Below are 12,212 nucleotides of genomic sequence, written 5' to 3'. Positions count from 1 at the left end.
CGCACTGAGATCTATTACAAGTCTACATTTACAAAGCAACATATTTGTACCAAGCAGCAGCCTAGCCTGAAACACCTGGCTTAGCTGTTGCAGCCAAATGGAGGCTGAGATCTGCATTTGGAACAGCTATCTTCAGTGTTCTTTCTCTGCACAGAACTCTAGCAGCCGGTGCCAGAATGAAGCAATGATGTCATCAGCCCACCCCTCCCACTTGGCCAAATAACAAGGGGGAGTTCATATATCATCTTTACAGGGGGCTCTGCAGTTTGCTCCACAGAGAGCTTGTGCTGCATTCAGAGGACTTTTTATGTAGTTGCTTGTCATTCAACATAGGATTTACATCTAAGTGTATGTTTCTTTTTTACCTTTAGTTCTACTCTCTGGGCTTGTTCATGTAACATTGGTTTTATAGCAGAAGAATAAAAATTGGTAAATAAATGTCATAGAGGATGAAAGGGAATACAGTAGTAGATATGAATGTTTTTTTCCCAACGCCTTAGTTAATAATAATATGGTTAATTTATTATAGTTGTAATAATAATTACAATGATACACCTAGGTATCAATCAGTATATTTTGAGTTGCAGGAAGCACAGTTTACAATTTTTCAGTTTTAAAAGAAGCAATCCTATGTGTGATTGGATCTCTTGTTTGCTTTGAAAGATAAAAGCATCCTGGGTGGGGAAGGCAATTTGGATTGAGGCTGCAGTGTGGACAAGCGAGAGTTAACCCTTTACCCCTATACATTTCTTATGCTAATCACCCTGCTGCCATTATTCTTTCTGTAGGTCTTCTCCTGAAGAACAAATTGAGGCTTCAGGAGGCGAATCTGCATTAGAAAAAGTGTGAGTGAGACAAGGGTAAAAGTTAAACTTTTCTCTACTAATGTTTTTAGGGTTGTCAAGTCTCCCACTCTGTCAAAGAAAAACAAACACGCTGCTCTATGTGTGGAACACCACTTATGGGTTTTACCATAGAGTTTCCGGTGATTCCTAGAGCTATACAATTCCATTGCTGGGATATGTGATTACAATACTGATTGGTCCTAATTTCTACCTTATTCTGCTATATGCTATGCAGTCTAAACATGCAGTGGAATGAAATGATGGGATCTTAAATTGTTTTACTGCATCATGAGTAAGATATTTTTTTGAATGCCCTTTCCCAATGGACCAGCTCCTGGTGTTTCTGGAAGCAACTTTGGCACTTGACCCATATCAGTTGGGCTTTTGTCCTGGCCATGGGGTGGAGACGGTTCTGGTCGCCCTGCTGGATGATCTCTGTCTCTAGCTGGATTGAGGCGGATTTGCTGTGACTGTTCTATTAGATCTGTCAACCTCGTTTGACGTGGTCAACCATGACCTGCTGGTGCACCGCCTCGCCAGGACGGGGATAAGGGGCACAGCTCTTAGCTGGATATGCTCCTTCCTCCACAACTGCATCCAGAGGGTAAAAGTTGGGGAGGAGCAATCGGACCATTATTGGCTCCCTTGTGGGGTCCCTCAGGCTTCGGTGCTCTCCTCTATGTTATTTAACATCTTTATGCACCCTCTGGCCCAGCTGGTAAGGAGTTTTGGGCTGGGATGCCATCAATACGATGATGACACCCAGCTCTATCTCCTCATGGACAGCCACCCGGACTCCCCCCTGGATCCATTTGCCAGATGTTTGAAAGCTGTAGCTGAATGGCTCGAGCAGAGTCACCTGAAACTCAGCCACTCCAACACGGGGGTCCTGTGTTTGGGTCGTAGGGGACCAGGAGAGGAAGCGCGTTTACCCTCCCTGGCAGAGATGGAACTTAAGATTCTGCCCCAAGCCAGGAATTTGGGGGTGACTATTGCTGCCTCCTTAATACTCGAGGCTCAGGTCAGGAAGGTAGCTAACCAGGCTTTTTTCCATCTGCGCTTAGCTTGGCTACTAGCGCCCTACCTGTCATCCGAACACCTGGCCACAGTGATCCATGTGATGGTCACCTCTAGAATAGATTTCTGTAACTCGTTCAGTACTGGCCTGCCCTTGTGCTTGATCTGGAAGCTTCAATTGGTGCAGAATGCAGCTGCTAGGGTCCTCACAGGTACACCTTGGAGGGCCCATATCCAGCCTGTGCTGAGGCAGATGCATTGGCTGCTGGTTATTTTCCAGATCCGGTTTTGGTTCTGACCTTCAAGGCCTTATGCGGCCTGGGCCTGGCATATCTGAAGGACCGCCTGTTGCTCTATGCCCCCTGCAGGGCCTTATACTCTGTGGGTATGAATTTACGTCGTTCCCAGCCTCAGAAAAGTGCACCTGGCCTTGACCAAGGCCAGAGCCTTTTCGGTCCTGGCCCCAACCTGGTGGAATGAGCTCCCGGAGGAGCTGCAGGCCTTGCAGGAGCTTTCAGTGTTCTGCAGGGCCAGCAAAATAGAGCTCTTCTGCTAGGTTGCTGGATGAGGCTGGGCTGCAAGGATGATCTGGCCCCTCTTACAGCAGCAGTAGCGAAGACCAATTAGCACCCTCTGCCTCACGCCCCCTCTAGAACGGGTTATCTAGGGGTAGTATAGATAAGGTTTGAAGGGGTTTTTTTGCCGCATCTTGTTTTATCGTGCTTAGTTATTTGTATGTATTGTTGTTTTATGGGTTTTACTATATGGTTTTATTGGGGTTTTATGTCTTGTAACTCGTCTCGAACCTCCATGGAGAGGCGAGTAAGAAAGAAAGAAAGAAAGAGAGAGAGAAAGAAAGAAAGAAAGAAAGAAAGAAAGAAAGAAAGAAAGAAAGAAAGAAAGAAAGAAAGAAAGAAAGAAAGAAAGAAGTTGGAGCAGAGTCACTCTTGGAAACAGAACAAATTTGAATCTGAGTGTTTGGAAATGGTAGAGTTCTATGTGAAATCAAACTGAAATTTGTTGTACTAGATCTGCCTGATAAATAACAAAGTGGTGGCCATTCATTGAACTTTTATGATTTATACAAGCTCCAAAGATGTTGCCATGTTATAGGTCATAGTTATTTAAGTTGTCAGTTCAGGGTATAAAATCATGTCACTGGGTTAGAAATGTTGGAAAAGGATGATATTTGGATTCTGTTGTGACACGTTACAAAGAAACATATGTTTTGAAATGCTGTTACAGCCCATCTTTGCCAGTAGGTATTTTATGCAAATTTTACAATAAAAATTGATAATTTTATGGACTGTGAAGAAATGCTCTATTTTCTGTGAAAGTCTTAGTTGAGCATTTTAATCATTTTTTCCCTCTTCTCTGGGAAGTCAGTCCAATTTCTCATCTGCCTACAAATACAAATGGATCTATCTAAAGACAATAAACATTTTCTTTTAATAAATACTTTATAACTTTGGATGCCGGTAGTGGTTTCCTGTATCACATAGGACTCCACCATCTTGTACATGCTATGGTAAAGGAGTGTCCTAGAAAGGGAAGAAGGCTGGAAATTGGAAAGTGGCTATTCCTCCAGAGGTGCCTTGGCAGTAAATTGTCCCCATGCTGGCCAGCCACTAGGCAAAAGGAGACACAGGGGAAAGGCTTTAGAACTGAAAAGGAAAGCTGGGAGTTCTGAAGCCCTCAGCAAGCAATTCCATATAAAGGTCAGTGATGGCAGAAGTTACCTGAGAGAGGGGGGCACCTCTCCAGAGTTGGGAACCCCATAAAGCGGGCTGCGTGAAATAGGGCCTGCCAGCTGAAGCAGGTCCATCCTGCCACATGAAACATATTAATTCGGAATACATAAGGTTAAAAGGCTTTTCCTGATGAGAAACCATGTATTCCAATTTTCCTTGTAGTGGTATACTTATGCAAGCCCAGCCATAGTAGCACCTAAGTTACATTTCAGTGTGCAACTTTGATTTAAAAATAAGACAGTCAGAAGTAGAAAAATATTAAATTAAAGTTCTTGAAATGCTGAGTAATGCTGAGTCAATGATGAAGGAAGTCTTACTCTTGTTTTCTACCAGCACTGTGCTAATACACCAGGGATGTGGAACATCACATTGGTTGAATGCCTCATTAAAAGTTACCTCTTGAAAATCTTTCTTCATGTCATGTTAAAACATTGCCACCATTCACAATTTATACTGTTCCAGGTTGAAATGCCTCTACGTATCCATCTAGGTGGTGTAAGGGAAGACATTGTCCTTATCTTCTTCCTCTTGCCTAAAAGTAACACACTTCCTGGAGGTATTTTGCATTATGGAAAAGGCACAAAAAGACTGCTAAAAACAATGTCTTATTCCTTAACTTTGAATCTATGAGTGGTTTTGCAGCACAAAATCCATCATGTCATTTTTAGTTATGCATTGGGAACACTGCCTAGCATGCCTTAAGTGTGTTATCACTGAGGCTTCTTTGTTCACTGAGGCCCATTCCGCACAAGGACCAATGTTGCCAATTGGTTTCACAAAACAATAACACTATTTTAAATAGTGGAATCTCGGCGTTCTGAATACCTTCATTTGTAGTGGAATCCAGTAGCGCTTCATTCATTCCCCACAGGTTTCCGGTCTCGCAGGAATCGCTAGAAAGGAAGCTATTTTTTCTGTGCTTGTTCCCGCCCCTGGCCATCAATCGAATGAACAGCCAATGGACGGTTGTTATCATGCTCCCGAATAGCCCCTTTCCTTTTAAGCACAGTTAAAAAAAACACACACACACAAACATTTCAACAAATATGCCTTGATTCTTCCTAATGTAGAGACCCATCTAGCTGGCATGTGAGCTGGCGAGTCATTGTTACCACACTCTCCCGAGTGGAAAAAAAATCCCCCCCCCCCGCACGGGCGTGATTTTTGGCCGAAATTAAAGGGAACAGGCGAACAGGGGGCTGTGTTGTGCTTGGGGACTTAGGGGAGCTTTAAAGCACTTCTGTGGAGGGACTGTAGCCGGAGAAGCCTCGCTGGGTGAATCAAGCCTCGCTGGTTCGTTGCTTTCCCCGCTCACTCCGAGGGAAAAAAAATGGCGATTGCTTCGCCAGAAGTTCGGAGGAGAGAGCCAGGGGGAGGGACTTTGTTGCAACCGCTACATTGAGAACGCATAGGGCTTTTTCGCAAGTGTTGCAGGTTGTTGGCAGGAGTGTAGCGAATTTTCTGAGGGTGAATCCACTTTTCTGGATTCCCCAGAAATCGCTACAACGAAGCAATTTTCGCGCTAGTGTTGCAGGAGTGTTGTAGATTGCTCACGACATCATGCATAACGTAGTTTTAGTGACGAAAACAAAATGCAAGACTAGTGCTATATTAAAGTCATGCGGAATGGACCTGACTTTTCCCATGTCACAGCGCTGAAGACACTCCTTTTATGATGTAATATCAGCATGTTTTTGGTCTCCTCCCCTTTTCTGCTCGCAGTCCTTCGTCTACCAATGGGAGCTTGAGCACTCTGCCTTTTTTGTCAGTGATCACATGAACATACCATTTGCCCTGGCAACTGAGCCATATTGCTATTTAAATTAGTAGAAATTACCCTGTGATATTTATGGCACTGGAATGCTCCTCTAACTACAAAGCTGGAGGCACCTGCTGCTGATTTCTGCCTCCTCCAGTGTCAGCTATCATGTTTTATTCTGAGGAAAAGTGCAAGCACTCAAAAAGGTCACACCCTAAATAAATCTTTGTTGATCTTAAAGGTGCTATTGGACTCAGTTTTTGTTATGCAATGTGATTCAGTCTACCATTGCCCATAATAGCTGTCTTTGCTTGTAATCGTGATTTAGCTTAGCTCTCTGTCTTAAAGATACTGGCTTGAATTGAAGTGCTAATTGCAGTCATTAGTTGCCTCTTCTTCAGGGGATGCTAAAAGATACAATGAATACATTGTATCTGAGGAAGTGTGTGTGCACACGAAAGCTCCTACCTTGAATAAAACTTGCTTGGTCTTAAAGGTGCCACTGGACTCTATAAAGGAACCATTGTCAGTTCCTCCACCTTCAGATCACATTCCTCCCACCTCGGGGGGGGGCGGGGAACTGATCATGGATGTGACCTGCATAATATACAGGGCCTGCTGCTCAAGACTGTCGTGGAGGCAATGAAATCCTGAGTCATTTTTGACAAGTTAGCCTCAGCATGAAAGTTGAGGTCTCCCAGGGCAACCAACCTAAGGGTCTTCAAAACCACCAGACTACCTCTGTCAGCTCAGACTGGTAGGCAGCAGGGTGGAAAGTATGTAAACTGAATCCCAATCCTGTCTCTTTCCCAACATTAGATACATGACCTCAGAACCACTAGTACCCTGGATGCTGGAGAATAGAGGCCTTATAGACTACATACACCACACTTCCTCCTCATCCAGCAGACCTTTAATGATGTATTACTGATCACCCTAGGAGACACCCTACTGTGTCAACGCCTCCCCTCTTCCCTAGCCAAGTCTAGGTGTGCTAAATCAGCCCTGTCATCCAGGATTCCCCCTCAAACATCTGCCAGATGTTTGGAAGCAGTGATGGACTGGGTCAAGTAGTCACCTGAAACTCAACCCAAGCTGGATATTCTGTGGCTGGGTTGGAAAGGGCCAGATCAAAAGCACATCTCTCCTGTCTGGGTGAGGTACAATTGGAGATCTTGCCCTCTGCCAGGAATTTGGGGATCATCCTTGATTCCTCCCTATAAATGGAGATGCAGGTCACTGGAGTAACCCAATTGGAGTTCTTCCATTTGTGCCAAGTGAGGCTACTAATAGCCTGTCTGGCCCTGGAACACCTGGCCACAGTGATCCATGCAATGGTCACATCCAGGCTGGATTTCTACAACTTGCTTTACAATTTGAGGGCTGTACCATAGAAATTAAGATTAGAGGAAGGAACATAAATAATCTTTGGTATGCTGATAACACTACCCTCCGATCAGCAACTAAGGAAGGCCTAGAACAGTTGATTAAAAAGGTCAATGAGTAAGCAAGAAATTTGGCCTTTTCTTAAACACTAAAAAGACAAAACTAATGACTGCTGCAAAAACCAGACATGTCACAATAACAATTGATGGTGAAGAGATGGAATGCATTCAATAATTCATTTTTCTTGGATCACAAATTGATGACTGGTGATTGCAGTATGGAAATAAAATGTCAAATTGCTCTGGGTCACTCAACAATGATGAGCTTGAACCAAACATGGAAAAGCAAGAACGTAAGCCTGACTACCAAATGTAAATTAGTTCGATCAATCATATTTCCAATAGCTACTTATGGTTGTGAAAGTTGGATGATGAAAACTCAGACCAGAAAAGAATCGATTTGTTTGAATTCTGATGTTGGAGAAGCTGTCTGCAGGTTCCATGGACAGCAAAAGTCACAGACAAGGAAATACTACAGAGCATAAAGCTTGATATATCACTGGTAGGAAAAATCACAAAACTCCAGCCTACTTCCTTTGACCATATCATGTGATTCAACTCAATGGAAAAAGCAGTTATGTTAGGATTGGCCAGTGGGGGGAAAAAAAACAGACTGACAATGAACATGATGGTTAGATATGATCAAAATGGACACCAGCCAGCACATTAGACAACTAAAATAAGCAGTGCAAGATTGGAAATCATGGTGGCAGTCTTGCCATAGGATCGCTAAGAGTCGGACTCGACTGAATCATCATCATCAACTCACTTTACATGGGGCTACCATGACCCGGAAGTTACAACTGGTGTGGAATGCGGCTGCTAGGGTTCTCACAGGAACATCTTGGAGGGCCCACATTCAGCCAGTGCTGAGACAGCTGCGTTGGTAACCGGTGGCGTTCTGGGTCAAGTTCAAGGTTTTGGTACTGACTTTTAATGCTCTTCATGATCTGGGCCCTATATACCTAAGAGATTGCTTATCTATCTATGCCCCCTGCAGAGCTCTTTGCTCTGTGGATACTAATAAACTGGTGATTCATGACCTACATGAAGTATGTCTGGCCTCAACCAGGGCCAGGGCCTTTTTGGTCCAGGCCCCTACTTAGTAGAATGAGCTCCTGGACGAGCTAAGGACCCTGTTGGAACTATCACAGTTCTGCAGGGCCTTTCTCTTCCACCAGGCACTTGGCTGAAGCTAGGGTCCTCTCTTGATGCCTTGACATCTTAGACATCTTCCATCTTCCATCTGCCTGCTTGAAGCACAGGGTCTGGCAATGAGGAGGTTCATGGAGCCAGAGTCTGGCTGTCCAGGAAAATAATGGTTAAGGTGAATTAACAGCTGCTGTACTGAATGATATCTTGCTTTAAATTAGGAGTTTAATATTTATAGTACTGTACCTATGTATTTGTTGTTAAACGGTAAGCTGCTGCAAACTGACCTTGGCTGAGAGTGGAGGGTAACAATTCAAAACATAAACAAACAAACTGATTAATTCCTGGATGGCTGCTGTTTTTCTTGTGCCTGAACATCTTTTAACCATGCTGGGTGCCATGACAGCAAGGCAACATTAAGAGAAAAGTTTATTGTAACCATATTATAATCAGAGGTAACCATCTCCTAAGACATTTTAGAAATATTTTAATTTTTACATAGAAAATTAAAAAACAAAAAAGCATAATGATTATTAATGGCCCCTTATCACCCTATACTGTACAACACTTTAAACTATCAGTATGTATGTGCGATATGTGCCATCGAGTCCCTTCCAGCTTATGGTGACTCTAATGCCTCCCCCAAGTCCTATCATTAATAACCTTGTTCAGGTCTTGCAAAATGAAACTGTGGTTTCTTTTATTGAGTCAATCCATCTCAGGTTGGGTCTGCCTCTGTTCATACTGAGATATAAATAAAACTATGCATTATATTTCAAGTCTCCTTTATGCATTCCTTGTTTAAAATAGATGCACATTTGCTGTTGCTCTTGCTGCTGCCAGAAACGCTTTTCATCCTCAAACACAAACACTTAAAAAAATAGTAGGACTTACAGAAGTTGATTTGGACAAACAGCATAGACGAATGTGGAAAATAGTATAATGTTCATGTCTACCCAGTTATACAATGCTTAAACCAAACTAAAATAGCAGAACAGCTATTCAGGCATTATGAAACTAACAAACCAATGAACATGCAGAGTTATTCAGCTACGGAGACCCTTTTTGCCATCAAGTCACAGCTTATAGTGACCCTGTAGGGTTGGCCAGAGACATTCAGAGGTGGTTTGCCATAGCCTGCCTCTGCATCATGATCCCGGTAGAAATGCTACTTAGCTTCTAGAATGGGCTATCCAGGTCAGGTGTACATTTAACCAAAAGTGATTGCAAATTCTACAAATATAATTTATTCACTGTAAATGGAACCAACCTATAAAATGATACTATTCATCTTAACCGGGACCTACTATTCAGCCATTCCTTTCTCCTGATGATTCTTAAATCAACTTGTGACTTTACAGATACCTTTCCCAAGATCTCGCTATCATCAGTTTTGTGACCCTCTTTGTATCCTGCATTTTTCTACTTTGTTCCCTTTATATAAAGTCTTTTCTCATCAACACGCCATTTTTGCAACCTAGGTGGTATTGCCCCTCAATAAAAACACCCCCTTCATCCTCTAAGTAACAAAACATCATGACATGTTGGTAAAGGAAGTTGTGTTCATTGAACAACATGCCATAAATAAGTTCCAGTTATCTACAATATCAGTGATCACTTTCATATACGCTAGAATAGTTATTTGCTTATTTGTTATAGTCTTTAACCAGCATAAATGATAATACAAGAATGGACAACGCATTTTATGTTATCTGTGCTCTTAATTAATGCTTCTTAATTGCAGAAGAGAATCAGAAATGTTGCCATACTTGCAACCCCAATCTAAATGTGATAGGAGGCTAAAGACACACCTATGTGTGCCTGTCCACAAGGCTGCCCCAGGAGATGGAAAACCAGGCAGTAATAAAATAAGAAGAGAAGCACAAATCAACACCCTGCTTTTCTGTTGGTTTAGTTTTGTAATGTAGGGAGTGGCAATGAAGATCACCAAAGCAGAAATTAGCAGGAGAACATAAAAAACAGCTTTAATAAATGGTTAGAAAGAGTGTCCAAATGTCTGAATATGGGCCTCTCCTTAATTCGTCATTTGCTTTTGATGAATGGCTGCTAGTTATTTGGTTTGCATTGTAATTATAGAAATAGATGAGAAGCAGGATGACTCCCCTCCTTATAGTAACATAAAATGCTTGATGCAGGGGGATTATGAGCATTTTAGCAAAATTCTTATGAGCCTGTATTGTACTCCTATTCAAAAATGAAATAATTGGCCTTGGTTTTATTGCTTTCCCATAGTGCTGACTAAAAAGAAGATGGTAAAATAAAATAAGAAGTAGAAGTCAGCATTGGCAAAACTATTCTTAGAGCTGTATCAAAGAAAGTTTCTTCCTCAGCATTCTGGATTATCACTATAGCAGAATACTTATAGTGCTTGTACCTCTGTAGTGAGATTCCTTATGAACTGTCTCCTGGGCTGTAAATCCACTCTACACCTGTGCTGGCATTGCTCTTGTGGACCTGGGGATCCTGGGGAAGATAGGTCAGCTGACTGATCCTGATCTTGGGATTGGGGGATGAAGCCTGGCTATTGTCTCCTGGCTGAGGGTCCACAGTAAACTGTGATTCCCTGTCTGGTTGCCCTGCTGTAGCTGGCTGGTGGCTGGTTGACACAGAATCCAGCTGTTCCTTATCAGAAGAGTCAGGACTGTCTCCAAGGTGTGGGTGTTCCCCAACACCTGGACTCCATCTTGAACACATGTTGCTGAGACCCATATCCATAGAACAGTGGTGATTTATAAAAGCTTGGAAATCCAAACATCAGTAGCATCTCCTGATTTCCTCCCAATTAGGATATGTAAGAGTTAGCGTCACAGGACTGCAGCATTTCCACCTTTTCTTTTGATCCTTGCTCAATCTGCTGCATTTCCCATTTATTTATTGGCAACTAGCTTCAAAACCCATTTTTAAAAAATGGGCATTGAAAGGGGAGAAGGGGTAAGGGGAAGGGACGGAGAAGGGAGCCCCCCCCCGCAGAGTAGCAGGAATTATCAAATGTAACCAAACATGGGGTAGCACAGAGATCTTTGGCACTGGGGGGAAATCTACTACTCAGTTCTTTTGTGCAGATCACTCTAAAAAGAATGAACAGAAATGTGTACTACATTGCACTTGGGCAGCTCCCATTAATTCAAATAAAGCTAGCACATGAAAAATCACAGTAGAGTGCATGGAAAACATGGGATGATATACAAAAACATTTGAGACTGTAAAAGTTATATGCATTGAACACTGAGCAGTACTTACGGCTGAGTAGTACTTATGGCTGGGTTAGGGATACTTGAACACCCACCAGTAGTGCATAGGGAGCAGAGTTTTGAACAGACCATTTATCTGTACATCAACATATTTGTAGCTGTTCAGCCATTTGCTTCACTGCATCCGATCAGGGCCTTACAGTGCAATTAGATTTCACTCACACGCTTTCTCACACAGCCCCTTATTTAAACAGGACAGCTACATGACAGCAGTCGTTTAAACAGGATAGCTATATGAGTCACAGATCATATAAAGCAGTCATAAATTCTGCTTGTTTTTACAAATTCCTACCAATCATCCATGATTAATTGCTAGAATACAGTGAGTTGTACTCCACACCTGGTGATGCAGAGAGCCTGCTGCCAGTCTCGGAGGGTTGAAAAGTTGCCCAGTCGTAAGGCAATGACACTCTCAACATCCTCAAATAATACCTTTTTATTAATGTACATATTACAGAGATTACAAACCCGAAAGAAGGCTGGGTGGCTCAGCCATAATTCAGATTAAGCTCATATGACGTATAGGCTTTAATTAGCTGACCTTGTCTTTCCTCTGCTGGGAACTATAAAGTATGTCAAACTTTCTGAGAGCTTTTTGTCCCTCTCTTCCTTGCCCCAGTCATGCCTCACATTGAATGGATGGTTCCTTGACATGTCTTTTTACATCTTTTTAGAGGTTCTCATGTCCTTGCCATCCAGGAGAAGTTACCTGCCAGGTATATGAATCTCAGCACCAAATGACACTGACCGGCACATTGCTTTCTTGAATCTCCCGGGAAAGTCCAATCTCACAGGCAAACTTCTCTATTGGGTTTCAAACTTAAAACCTCTTGAATAATAAGTGTTTATAACAATGCAAGACTCAGGCCTTCTGTGCTAATGTATCTCTGAGAGCAGACAGGGTTACCATACCATTAATAGTGCAATACGAAGCAGAGTTAAACTCTTCGAGTCAATTGGCTTAGTAATGT

General features: G+C 42.6%; 1 long non-coding RNA gene across 1 annotated transcript in view; it reads left to right on the top strand.

Annotated features, from left to right (window-relative positions):
• Positions 1 to 259: 259 nt before the first annotated feature.
• Positions 260 to 12,212, top strand: part of LOC143830038 (uncharacterized) — a 110,698-nt gene continuing 98,745 nt past the window's right edge. Inside the window, exons 1-2 of the long non-coding RNA XR_013228327.1 lie at positions 260 to 348; positions 789 to 845. This is a non-coding gene — a long non-coding RNA (uncharacterized LOC143830038). The remainder of the gene's footprint in view (positions 349 to 788; positions 846 to 12,212) is intronic.

Source organism: Paroedura picta, chromosome 2, assembly GCF_049243985.1.
Source record: "Paroedura picta isolate Pp20150507F chromosome 2, Ppicta_v3.0, whole genome shotgun sequence".
Lineage (NCBI taxonomy): Eukaryota > Metazoa > Chordata > Lepidosauria > Squamata > Gekkonidae > Paroedura > Paroedura picta.
The sequence above is the reverse complement of the archived record's forward strand: the minus strand, read 5'-3'. Positions and strand labels throughout refer to the sequence as shown.